The following is a 13,585-nucleotide window of genomic DNA, read 5'->3' as shown; positions in this document are numbered from 1 at the left end:
AACATGGTTGACCTCAAGCTCCAAATTCTATCTCTCCACAGTGGGCAACAGCTGAAATATCCTTTTAGTTCTTTCAGTTTTAGCCGGGCTGCTTGAAGTCTGCCCCAAAGATGTGGAGTTCTGAGATCAGTGAGAGATTTGGGCAGTATGGCTACCCTCTGTGGCTTTCTTCTTTTTTCAGGATTTCCTCCTCACTTTCTAGACTCTGGTTACTCTGAACTCTGTCCTCAGATTCCTCAACTACTAAGACTAAAGGTTTCTGTGTGAGTTTTAATGACTCTTAGTGGCACTGCCTGGGGCCTGCCCTAAGTTGAAAAACTGTTGAAAATATGAGTCCCTTCTTACTAGAATTAACTCCCCTCAAGTTTCTGTGTACTTTTGGTCACTCTCCTTTACCTTTAGATAATTTTTAATATTTTGTCCAAAGTTTAATTTTTGTGTATGTGAGAGTGTTAGTCTAGTCAAGCTACTCCACCATGACATGCTCAAACTCTTATTTTTTCCTTGCCCTCTCTTCCCAAATTAAGGGCCTGCCTGGACTTTCCTAAATACAGATACAAAACTCACCAACATCCTACAGAAAGAAGTTAATAAAGAAATCATTAAAATCAATGAATACATTCATACATCTTAAAATAGGCCTGAATTCCTAAAATGGACTCAGCATACCAGATGACCCAGTACCCACCCAAATGCCACAGAGTTCCTGGGTCAGCTCTAGTGTAGAGCTAATCAGTGCATGGGTTCAACTCCTTATTGTAGGAATTATATTTACTCAGTAATTCTAAACTCTTATAACACAGCAGAATATATTAAAATATGCTAGCTTAACATCATATTTTATTAACCAAATTATTATGACATGATAGCTTTCATAACGGGTGAAAAACATCAAAAATTACTTTTCAAGATATTGTTCTTTTATGGTATTATCATCAGTATTAGCCTAAAGGGATTAATGCAGGTAACCTCTGTGATAATTTTTTCAAGCTCACTCATCTTGAAATCCATTTAATTAAAAGATTAGAAACAAAATGAGAAAAAGAACAATTCATACCTTTACTTCCCCTTCCCTCACCCACCTACTAATTTACAGGCTTTTTTCTTTAATGCGTATTTCATTAAGTGAACTGGATGGTGCTAAGGCAGGTTTTGCTTTACGACATTTCCTGTGTACTTCACCCCAGGAAAATCTCTGGCACTATTTGATGTATTTCTGTTTAATTTTTTGCCACTGGGCTACTTAAAACATTACTGAGGCTTATTTTCCATGATGGAGAAACAACAAGCCTTCTTTCCATTTGGCCTTGTGTTTCAACCCTGCCTTTGTATTTCATTAAAAAAAACAGATTTTCTTTTCAGACTGCATAGCAAGGACTTATAAATTAAAATCTGCAGGTGTTCATCCGCACAAAAGAAAGGAATCTACAGATATCAAACAAAGGGAAAACAGGAACCCGCAGAGATGAATGAGGACCAAACCTCACTCTCACCTGGAAGTTTCTGCCAAATCCTGGAGACTTTGAGCTTTTGCTTTGACAAGTGTCCAAGATATGGGAGGTAGGAGCCTGGACTCACCCAGGAGGGAATCTATGGCTATAAAGGGCTATGCCTTCAAGGGTAACAGTGCAGAGAAGTAAATCTTATTGCACAGAGGTGGGTGACAAAGTTTTTCTTTTGTTTGGCACTGAGTAGAAGGAAAGGAAAAAATTAAAAATACACAGAGAAACAAAGCACCATTAATGAGAATCAGGAGAAGCAAAAAAAAAATTTAATCATCAAATGTATAATATTAAATAACTATACTTGACATGTTTAAAGAAATAAAACTTAGGCTGGGATATAAGCAGGAAATAAGAGATTATAGGACTTCCTTGGTAGCGTAGTGGTTGAGAATCCGCCTGCCAATGCAGGGGACACGAGTTCGATCTCTGGTCCGGGAAGATCCCACATACTGCAGAGCAACTAAGCCCGTACACCACAACTACTGAGCCTGCGCTCTAGAGCCTGTGAGCCACAACTACTGAGCCCCCGTGCCACGGCTACTGAAGCCCGTGTGCCTAGAGCCCATGCTCCACAACAAGAGAAACCACCACAACGAGAAGCCCATGCAGTGCAACGAAGAGTAGCCCCAGCTCGCCACAACTAGAGAAAGCCTGTGCGCAGCAACAAAGACCCAACGCAGCCAAATAATAAATTAATTAATTTAAAAAAAACCTCATTAAAAAAAGATTATAAAAAGACTATGAAGATTTGAAAAAAAATAACTTCAAAAAATAACATAATTAAAAATTCAGTGGATGGATTAAACATCAGATTAAACAAAAGCAAAGAAAAAAATAATGAGCCAGAATATAAGTCAGTAATTGATCCCAAATACAGCTCACAGAGACAAGGAGGTAGAATATATAATGAAATAAAAATCGAGAGACAGAGAACATGATGAGAAGGTCTAATATATGCCTACTTCAGATACAAAAAGGAGGTAATAAAAAGAATGAGAAAGAGATAATAGACATAACAACTGAGAACTTTTCAGACATCAGATCTTGGCATACCAGTGAATCCCAAACATGATAAATAAAGATACACACCTAAACACATTATGGTGAAACTACAGAACTACAGAGAAAGAAGTTTCATCTTAAAAGCAGCTGGAAAGAAGAGAGTGATCACTCCAAAATTTCAGCAATTCAGCTAATTGCTAGCTTCTCACTAGCAGATATGAAGCCAGAAAACAGCAGAGGAGTATCTTCCATGAGCTGAGAGAAAAAAATTGTCAACCTAGAATACTATACTCTATGAAACTATCTTTCAAGAATAAGAGAAAAGCACTAAAGCAGAATAAAGACACTGTCAACAGATAAAAATTGAGAGACTTTATCACCATTAAGAGAAGTCTAGGTAGAACAAAAATGATCCCAGAGGGAAGGTCAGAGGTGTAATAAGAAATGTGAAGCAAATATACTGAAGATAATAATGAGTAAAGTATTTATAAGATACAAAAAACAATTGTGAATGAATCAAAAAAAAAAAAGATAGCCAAAAAATTTTTAAATAGGCATAAGACACAAACAGATATGACATGGATTGAATGTTTATGTTCCCCCAAAATTCATATGTTGAAACCTAATTGCCAATGTGATGATATTTGTAGGTGAGGTTATAGCGAAAAGACGGTAGTCTATGAACCAGGTAGCAGGCCCAGACCAGATAGCAAACGTGCCAGCACCTTGATCTTGCACTTTTCAGCCTCTAGAACTGCAAGAAATAGATTTCTGTTGTTTATAAGCCACCAAGTCTATGGTAGTTTGTAATAACAGCCCAAGCCACCCAAGATATAACAATTCAAAGAATTACAAAAGCCCATAAATACATGAGAAAATATTTAACCTTATCAACAATGGTGTATAGGTAATCTTTAACACTTGGCTCTCCAGAGGGGAAAGCCCTGATTTGTAATGTTTGCTGATTTCCATGGGGTAAATATCATATGATGAATCAAACTACCAACGTTTTGTCACTGAACACAATCACACTGTGTGGTCACTGGCTCATGAGAGCCCACGCCAACACTGCAAAATAAAACTACGGTGAGACAGCATTTGCAGCCACCAGACTAGTAAAAATTTAAAAGTCAATACCAGAGTTGGCAAATATATGAAACACTAGGAACTCTAATCCACTGTTTGTGGTAGTAAATAGGATTAATCGCTTTGGCTGAATATATGCATATCCTACAACTCATAGATACTACTCCTTCAGATCTTTGTATTTTAGATACAGATGTAATATTAACATCCAGGATTAGACTTGGTCTTTTCCTACATGATCCTGATAAAATGAAGTATAGGATTATGGTTGGTTTGGTTGTGCTTCTTGTATCTTTAATAGAACAACAACAACAAGATCCCTAAAGCTTTATTTTAGAGCCTGAAGAATAGAAAGACAGCTTATCTCTGAGATAAAAGCCAAGGTGTCTCACCCTAGGTCCTTGACCCAGTCCTTTTTCTAGAACTCACACTTCTTCCAAAGCCCATCACAAATTGGAGACTTTCTACAAGAAGGTTGGAGACTGTGAAAACCACAGAAAGCAAAAGAGAAAGAAAATCAAAGAAGTGTGATTGAGGGAAGAGAAGGGAAGGATAGGCTTGTAGAACCCCAGTTAGCACTTGAATGCATTCCCCACAAAGTATTGTTACTTAGAGAAGTTAGGATCCTGAGCTCTGTAAGTAATAAGTCACTTAATCACCATATATTTATTCTATACCATCATTATGTCAGGAGTTGTGCTACATATTGCAGATACCATGATAACAACATAGACATGACCCCTGTCTTGAAAGGGTTTATAGTTAAGGAAGGCAGACTTTAAACAAATAGTAATTAATCAAATAACTACATGTGCAAAGGACAAGGAAAAGTACAGGATATCTGAGAATTGATTAACAGGGTAACAAAACTTGGTTTGGAAAGATATAAGTCAGGGAAGCCTCTGCTAAGGAAGACATAAGTTAAGCAGAACTCTCAGGAGTTATACGTGTGAAGGCAGGTGTGAGAAAGAATATTCCATGCATAGAAAGCCAGTGAGTAGGGCCACTAAGGCGGGAAAAAGCATGGTATTTTGGAAAAACTGCTTTAAGGCAATGAGTGAGGGGGTGTGATAAGCAATATTCCAGAGAGGAAGTCAGAAGCAATCCAGCTTCTAAGCAGAGCCTTCTGAGCCATGGTTGAGAACGCCGGACTTGACTGTAAGGGTAATGGGAAATCACTGAGAGATATTAAGTGGGGAAGTGAGAACATGCATAAAGAAGAAAAGACATCTGAAGACCGGGCTCTGGGGCACCCCACATAAAGAAGTCAGTTGATGAGTAGAAACCAATGGAAGATATTGAAGACGTGTCCAGTGAGGAATATAAGAATCAAAAAAGACTGGTATTCCAGAAGCAAAATCAAGTAAGTGTTCCAATGTCTAAGATATGACAATGGAATTGGGCATTTGAGGTAAAATACAGGCTAAGAACATTGCAAGGGAAGAGGTCAAGAAACCGAGAAAAACCAGAATATTGGAAAAATTGTCTCTGTGGAAATTGCAATCACCAAGAATATTGACAGGTATCATATTTAAAAGAGTGACAGTGAGCCAGATGTGAAAAATCTTCAAGGGGTGAGGAAAAGCAGGAGCCATCAGAGGTCTACAGATGACCTAGTATGATGGCAGCAGCTTCCAAGTCAAGTCAAATAACTGTGAATGTTTTGGGTGTCGGTAACATTAGGTAGGCCATATGAAAGTATTGATAGTCAACTACTTATTAACCTACAAAAATGGCAATCTCATATGGTTCAACCCAATATAACTGAATATATAAAACATACATTTGAATTGTAGTTGGCCTCATAAGTTGATATATATTTATGTTCGTGGTATTTTCTTTTTCAGTTGTAAACTCCCTTTGGTCAGGAATTCCTATTTTACTGCATGTGTGTCTTTCACGGCACCTAGTGGTCTGCTTGGTACTTTTAATAGGTCATTTAGTACTTTTAATATATATTATTATAATTGCAACTGCTGACGTATGTTGTCATTTCAGGGTAATAATCATTCTCCTCACCTTTCCTGGTTGGGAAATGACTGAGGAATATACACAGGCATCAGGTGGCAATAAACATCAGCTTTACTGCTAATTAAGCTAGAAAAGAGAAAACAACTTGGACCTGAGGCCAAGATGGGATACCAACTCCTTCTCCTCTGGAATGAATTTATGCACTCAGTCATTTGACAAATGCAAACTGCTTCCCAGGGGCACAGCCAATTTCTAACATGACAGGGAGTAAACTGAGGGCAGAGTAGGCCAGGTTGGGGGGCAACAGATGCAAGTACATACAAAAGGCTCCATTTTTTTTACTACCTTCTCTCAGTGTCTCTCAGAGCCACCCTTTCATGATGCTTTCTTCAAAGTCTTCACAGCCAAGACGTTAACATAGTATTTTAAAAATTTGGTGGATAGGTGCCAATTTTGGAAGATGTAGTCAAAGACAGCAATTACTTCCCCCTCCACTCTTGTCATCCAGGACTTACCACTGTGGGCACACAGATCTGAGTGAGAGAGCTAGAGAAGTCAGGCCACAGGTGTGCAGTGACCCATCCAGCTATTTACCAATTAGGTAAGTCACTCTTCCCCTAGAGAAACATGAATTAAAGGGATTGGGGAGAAAAGTGGAAATTTTCTCCCCCAAAACATCTGATGGTTTTGTAAGGCCTAAAGCTTATACAATTTGGATGGTCCTCTTTAAAGAAAAGAATACAAAATTACAAGTGTAAAATTGGGTAGAAGGTTTGGAAGATGCCTGAGCAAGTGAAGGTCCTGAAACTTAAGCATTACAGCTTTATAAATATATAGCTTTATAAATTCTCCTCTGCTCTTGAGAAGGTAGACATATCTATTTTTATGTGTGCATCACTTAGGATGCTATCAGATACAACAATTCAACTTGCAAGCAAACCAACTTGAACAGGCTTAAATAATAAAGAAGAGTAGTGGCTTACCGTAATTAAGGGTCCAGTTGTTGGACAGGCTCCGTGTTTGGTCATCTATCAGCTTAATGTCATAATGACCCAGTTTCTTTCCTTCTCTCCTCTGGGCTGTCCACAGTACCTATTCATCCTTAGGCAGCTCCCTTCAAGTTTACAGCATGCATGCCAGCAGCAATGGGGACTAATAGCTTACTCTTTCCTGTTAGAAGAGAAAGGACAATTGCCTCAATCATAGAGCAAAAACCCTGAGATTCAAACCATGGCCTACTGAATTCAAGAGTGAGTGACTAAGGCCGAAGCCAAGCATGGGGGCAAGAGGACCAGGGTAACCTTAAACATCAGGCCAACCAGGGCCCACCTCCAGAGATGAGGCTAAGGACACGGTTCATCCAAATCGCACGTCTGCTGTATAACGGAGGCGTGGAACTGAGGTTGGTAAAACATCCACAATATTAAACCAGAGGGTAGGGCTTCCCTGGTGGTGCAGTGGTTGAGAATCTGCCTGCCAGTGCAGGGGACACGGGTTCGAGCCCTGGTCTGGGAGGATCCCACATGCTGCGGAGCAACTGGGCCCGTGAGCCACAACTACTGAGCCTGTGCGTCTGGAGCCTGTGCTCCGCAACAAAAGAGGCTGCAACAGTGAGAGGCCCGCGCACCGCGATGAAGAGTGGCCCCCGCTCACCGCAACTAGAGAAAGCCCTGGCACAGAAACGAAGACCCAACACAGCCATAAATAAATAAGTGAACCAAGATGGCGGAGTAGAAGGACGTGCTCTCACTCCCTCTTGCGAGAGCTCCAGAATCACAACTGGCTGCTGGACAATCATTGACAGGAAGACCCTGGACTTCACCAAGGAGGATACCCCACGTCCAAGGACAGAGGAGAAGCCACAGTGAGACGGTAGGAGGGGCGCAATCAGAGTAAAATCAAATCCCATAACTGCTGGGTGGGTGACTCACAGACTGGCGAACACTTATACCACAGAAGTCCACCCACTGGAGTGAAGCTTCTGAGCCCCACGTCAGGCTTCCCAACCTGGGGGTCCGGCAACGGGAGGAGGAATTCCTAGAGAATCAGACTTTGAAGTCTAGTGGGAATTGATTGCAGGACTGTGACAGGACTGGGGGAAACAGAGACCCCACTCTTGGAGGGCACACACAAAGTAATGTGTGCATCGGGACCCAGGGGAAGGAGCAGTGACCCTGGGGGAGACTGAACCAGACGTACCTGCTGGTGTTGGGGGGTCTCCTGCCAAGGCAAGTGGTGGCTCTGTTTCACCGTGGGGATAAGGACACTGGCAGCAGAGGTCCTGGGAAGTTCTCCTTGGCATGAGCCCTCCCAGAGTCTGCCATTAACCCCACCAAAGAGCACGGGTAGGCTCCAGTGTTGGGTTGCCTCAGGCAAAACAACCAACAGGGAGGGAACCCAGCCCCACCCATCAACAGTCAAGTGGATTAAGGTTTTACTGAGCTCTGACCGCCACAGCAACAGGGAGGGAACCCAGCCCCACCCATCAACAGTCAAGTGGATTAAGGTTTTACTGAGCTCTGACCGCCACAGCAACAGTCAGCTCTACCCACCACCAGAGCCTCCCATCAAGCCTCTTAGATAGCCTCAACCACCAGAGGGCAGACAACAGAAGCAAGAAAAACTACAATCCTGCAGCCTGTGGACCAAAAACCACAGTTACAGAAAGACAGAGAAGATGAAAAGGCAGAGGGCTATGTACCAGATGAAGGAACAAGAAAAAAACCCAGAAAAACAACTAAATGAAGTGGAGATAGGCAACCTTCCAGAAAAAGAATTCAGAATAATGATAGTGAAGATGATCCAGGACCTCGGAATAAGAATGGAGGCAAAGATTGAGAAGATGCAAGAAATGATTAACAAAGACCTAGAAGAATTAAAGAACAAACAAACAGAGATGACCAATACAATAACTGAAATGAAAACTACACTAGAAGGAATCAATAGCAGAATAACTGACGCAGAAGAACGGATAAGTGACCTGGAAGACAGAATGGTGGAATTCACTGCTAAGGAACAGACTAAAGAAAAAAGAATGAAAAGAAATGAAGACAGCCTAAGAGACCTCTGGGACAACATTAAACGCAACAACATTCGCATTATAGGGGTCCCAGAAGGAGAAGAGAGAGAGAAAGGACCAGAGAAAATATTTGAAGAGATTATAGTCAAAAACTTCCCTAACATGGGAAAGGAAATAGCCACCCAAGTCCAGGAAGCGCAGAGAGTCCCATACAGAATAAACCCAAGGAGAAACACGCCGAGACACATAGTAATCAAAGTGGCAAAAATTAAAGACAAAGAAAAATTACTGAAAGCAGCAAGGGAAAAACGACAAATAACATACAAGGGAACTCCCATAAGGTTAACAGCTGATTTCTCAGCAGAAACTCTGCAAGCCAGAAGGGAGTGGCATGATATACTTTAAGTGATGAAAGGGAGGAACCTACAACCAAGATTACTCTACCCTGCAAGGATCTCATTCAGATTCGATGGAGAAATCAAAAGCTTTACAGACAAGCAAAAGCTAAGAGAATTCAGCACCACCAAACCAGCTCTACAACAAATGCTAAAGGAACTTCTCTAAGTGGGAAACACAAGAGAAGAAAAGGACCTACAAAAACAAACCCAAAACAATTAAGAAAATGGTCATAGGAACATACATATCAATAATTACCTTAAACGTGAATGGATTAAATGCCCCAACCAAAAGACATAGACTGGCTGAATGGATACAAAAACAAGACCCATATATATGCTGTCTACAAGAGACCCACTTCAGACCTAGGGACACATACGGACTGAAAGTGAGGGGATGGAAAAAGATATTCCATGCAAATGGAAATCAAAAGAAAGCTGGAGTAGCTATACTCATATCAGATAAAATAGACTTTAAAATAAAGAATGTTACAAGAGACAAGGAAGGACACTACATAATGATCCAGGGATCAATCCAAGAAGAAGATATAACAATTATAAATATATATGCACCCAACATAGGAGCACCTCAATACATAAGGCAACTGCTAACAGCTATAAAAGAGGAAATCGACAGTAACACAATAATAGTGGGGGACTTTAACACCTCACTTACACCAATGGACAGATCATCCAAAATGAAAATAAATAAGGAAACAGAAGCTTTAAATGACACAATAGACCAGATAGATTTAATTGATATATATAGGACATTCCATCCAAAAACGGCAGATTACACGTTCTTCTCAAGTGCGCACGGAACATTCTCCAGGATAGATCACATCTTGGGTCACAAATCAAGCCTCAGTAAATTTAAGAAAATTGAAATCATATCAAGCATCTTTTCTGACCACAACGCTGAGATTAGAAATGAATTACAGGGAAAAAAACGTAAAAAAGACAAACACATGGAGGCTAAACAATACGTTACTAAATAACCAAGAGATCACTGAAGAAATCAAACAGGAAATAAAAAAATACCTAGAGACAAATGACAATGAAAACACGACGACCCAAAACCTATGGGATGCAGCAAAAGCGGTTCTAAGAGGGAAGTTTATAGCTATACAAGCCTACCTAAAGAAACAAGAAAAATCTCAAGTAAACAATCTAACCTTACACCTAAAGAAACTAGAGAAAGAAGAACAAACAAAACCCAAAGTTAGCAGAAGGAAAGAAATCATAAAGATCAGAGCAGAAATAAATGAAATAGAAACAAAGAAAACAATAGCAAAGATCAATAAAACTAAAAGTTGGTTCTTTGAGAAGATAAACAAAATTGATAAGCCATTAGCCAGACTCATCAAGAAAAAGAGGGAGAGGACTCAAATCAATAAAATCAGAAATGAAAAAGGAGAAGTTACAACAGACACTGCAGAAATACAAAACATCCTAAGAGACTACTACAAGCAACTTTATGCCAATAAAATGGACAACCTGGAAGAAATGGACAAATTCTTAGAAAGGTATAACCTTCCAAGACTGAATCAGGAAGAAACAGAAAATATGAACAGACCAATCACAAGTAATGAAATTGAAACTGTGATTAAAAATCTTCCAACAAACAGAAGTCCAGGACCAGATGGCTTCACAGGTGAATTCTATCAAACATTTAGAGAGGAGCTAACACCCATCCTTCTCAAACTCTTCCAAAAAATTGCAGAAGAAGGAACACTCCCAAACTCATTCTATGAGGCCACCATCACCCTGATACCAAAACCAGACAAAGACACTACAAAAAAAGAAAATTACAGACCAATATCACTGATGAATACAGATGCAAAAATCCTCAACAAAATACTAGCAAACAGAATCCAACAACACATTAAAAGGATCATACACCACGATCAAGTGGGATTTATCCCAGGGATGCAAGGATTCTTCAATATACGCAAATCAATCAATGTGATACACCATATTAACAAATTGAAGAAGAAAAACCATATGATCATCTCAATAGATGCAGAAAAAGCTTTTGACAAAATTCAACACCCATTTATGATAAAAACTCTCCAGAAAGTGGGCATAGAGGGAACCTACCTCAACATAATAAAGGCCATATATGACAAACCCACAGCAAACATCATTCTCAATGGTGAAAAACTGAAAGCGTTTTCTCTAAGATCAGGAACAAGACAAGGATGTCCACTCTCACCACTATTATTCAACATAGTTCTGGAAGTCCTAGCCACGGCAATCAGAGAAGAAAAAGAAATAAAAGGAATACAAATTGGAAAAGAAGAAGTAAAACTGTCACTGTTTGCGGATGACATGATACTATACATAGAGAATCCTAAAACTGCCACCAGAAAACTGCTAGAGCTAATTAATGAATATGGTAAAGTTGCAGGTTACAAAATTAGTGCACAGAAATCTCTTGCATTCCTATACACTAATGATGAAAAATCTGAAAGAGAAATTACGGAAACACTCCCATTTACCATTGCAACAAAAAGAATAAAATACCTAGGAATAAACCTACCTAGGGAGACAAAAGACCTGTATGCAGAAAACTATAAGACACTGATGAAAGAAATTAAAGATGATACCAACAGATGGAGAGATATACCATGTTCTTGGATTGGAAGAATCAACATTGTGAAAATGAGTATACTACCCAAAGCAATCTACAGATTCAATGCAATCCCTATCAAATTACCAATGGCATTTTTTACAGAACTAGAACAAAAAATCTTAAAATTTGTATCGAGACACAAAAGACCCCGAATAGCGAAAGCAGTCTTGAGGCAAAAAAATGGAGCTGGAGGAATCAGACCCCCTGACTTCAGACTATACTACAAAGCTACAGTAATCAAGACAATATGGTACTGGCACAAAAACAGAAACATAGATCAATGGAACAAGATAGAAAGCCCAGAGATTAACCCACGCACCTATGGTCAACTAATCTATGACAAAGGAGGCAAAGATATACAATGGAGAAAAGACAGTCTCTTCAATAAGTGGTGCTGGGAAAACTGGACAGCTACATGTAAAAGAATGAAATTAGAATACTCCCTAACACCATACACAAAAATAAACTCAAAATGGATTAGAGACCTAAATATAAGACTGGACACTATAAAACTCTTAGAGGAAAACATAGGAAGAACACTCTTTGACATAAATCACAGCAAGATCTTTTTTGATCCACCTCCTAGAGTAATGGAAATAAAAACAAAAATAAACAAGTGGGACCTAATGAAACTTCAAAGCTTTTGCACAGCAAAGGAAACCATAAACAAGACGAAAAGACAACCCTCAGAATGGGAGAAAATATTTGCAAATGAATCAACGGACAAAGGATTAATCTCCAAAATATATAAACAGCTCATTCAGCTCAATATCAAAGAAACAAACACCCCAATCCAAAAATGGGCAGAAGACCTAAATAGACATTTCTCCAAAGAAGACATACAGATGGCCATGAAGCACATGAAAAGATGCTCAACATCACTAATTATTAGAGAAATGCAAATCAAAACTACAATGAGGTATCACCTCACTCCTGTTAGAATGGGCATCATCAGAAAATCTGCAAACAACAAATGCTGGAGAGGGTGTGGAGAAAAGGGAACCCTCTTGCACTGTTGGTGGGAATGTAAATTGATACAGCCACTATGGAGAACAATATGGAGGTTCCTTAAAAAACTAAAAATAGAATTACCATATGACCCAGCAATCCCACTACTGGGCATATACCCAGAGAAAACCGTAATTCAAAAGGACACATGCACCCGAATGTTCATTGCAGCACTATTTACAATAGCCAGGTCATGGAAGCAACCTAAATGCCCATCAACAGACGAATGGATAAAGAAGTTTTGGTACATATATACAATGGAATATTACTCAGCCATAAAAAGGAACGAAATTGAGTCATTTGTTGAGACGTGGATGGATCTAGAGACTGTCATACAGAGTGAAGTAAGTCAGAAAGAGAAAAACAAATATTGTATATTAATGCATGTATGTGGAACCTAGAAAAATGGTACAGATGAGCCAGTTTGCAGGGCAGAAGTTGAGACACAGATGTAGAGAATGGACATATGGACACCAAGGGGGGAAAACTGCGGTGAGGTGGGGATGGTGGTGTGCTGAATTGGGCGATTGGGATTGACATGTATACACTGATGTGTATAAAACTGATGCCTAATAAGAACCTGCAGTATAAAAAAACAAACAAAACAACTAATACTAAACTTTCATTGGGTTATTTATATGGAAATATGTTAATATAAATGTTTCAGACATTACATGAAATTTCTAAAAATCTTATATTTGTATTTGTATGGAAATATGTATGGAAATATGTTAATATAAATGTTTCAGACATTACATGAAATTTCTAAAAATCTTATATTTGTATTTGTATGGAAATATGTTAATATAAATGTTTCAGATATTACAGGAAACTTCTAAAAATCTTATATGGTCTGGTATAATGTTATAAGTAATAATCCTAGTTATTACTTTAAAATGTATATCTCAGAAATAACTAATTTTCTTGTCAACTGCATTATTATGAACTTTCATCAAATCTTTAA

This window comes from Balaenoptera acutorostrata, chromosome 21, assembly GCF_949987535.1.
Source record: "Balaenoptera acutorostrata chromosome 21, mBalAcu1.1, whole genome shotgun sequence".
NCBI lineage: Eukaryota > Metazoa > Chordata > Mammalia > Artiodactyla > Balaenopteridae > Balaenoptera > Balaenoptera acutorostrata.
Note: the sequence above shows the minus strand (reverse complement) of the source record.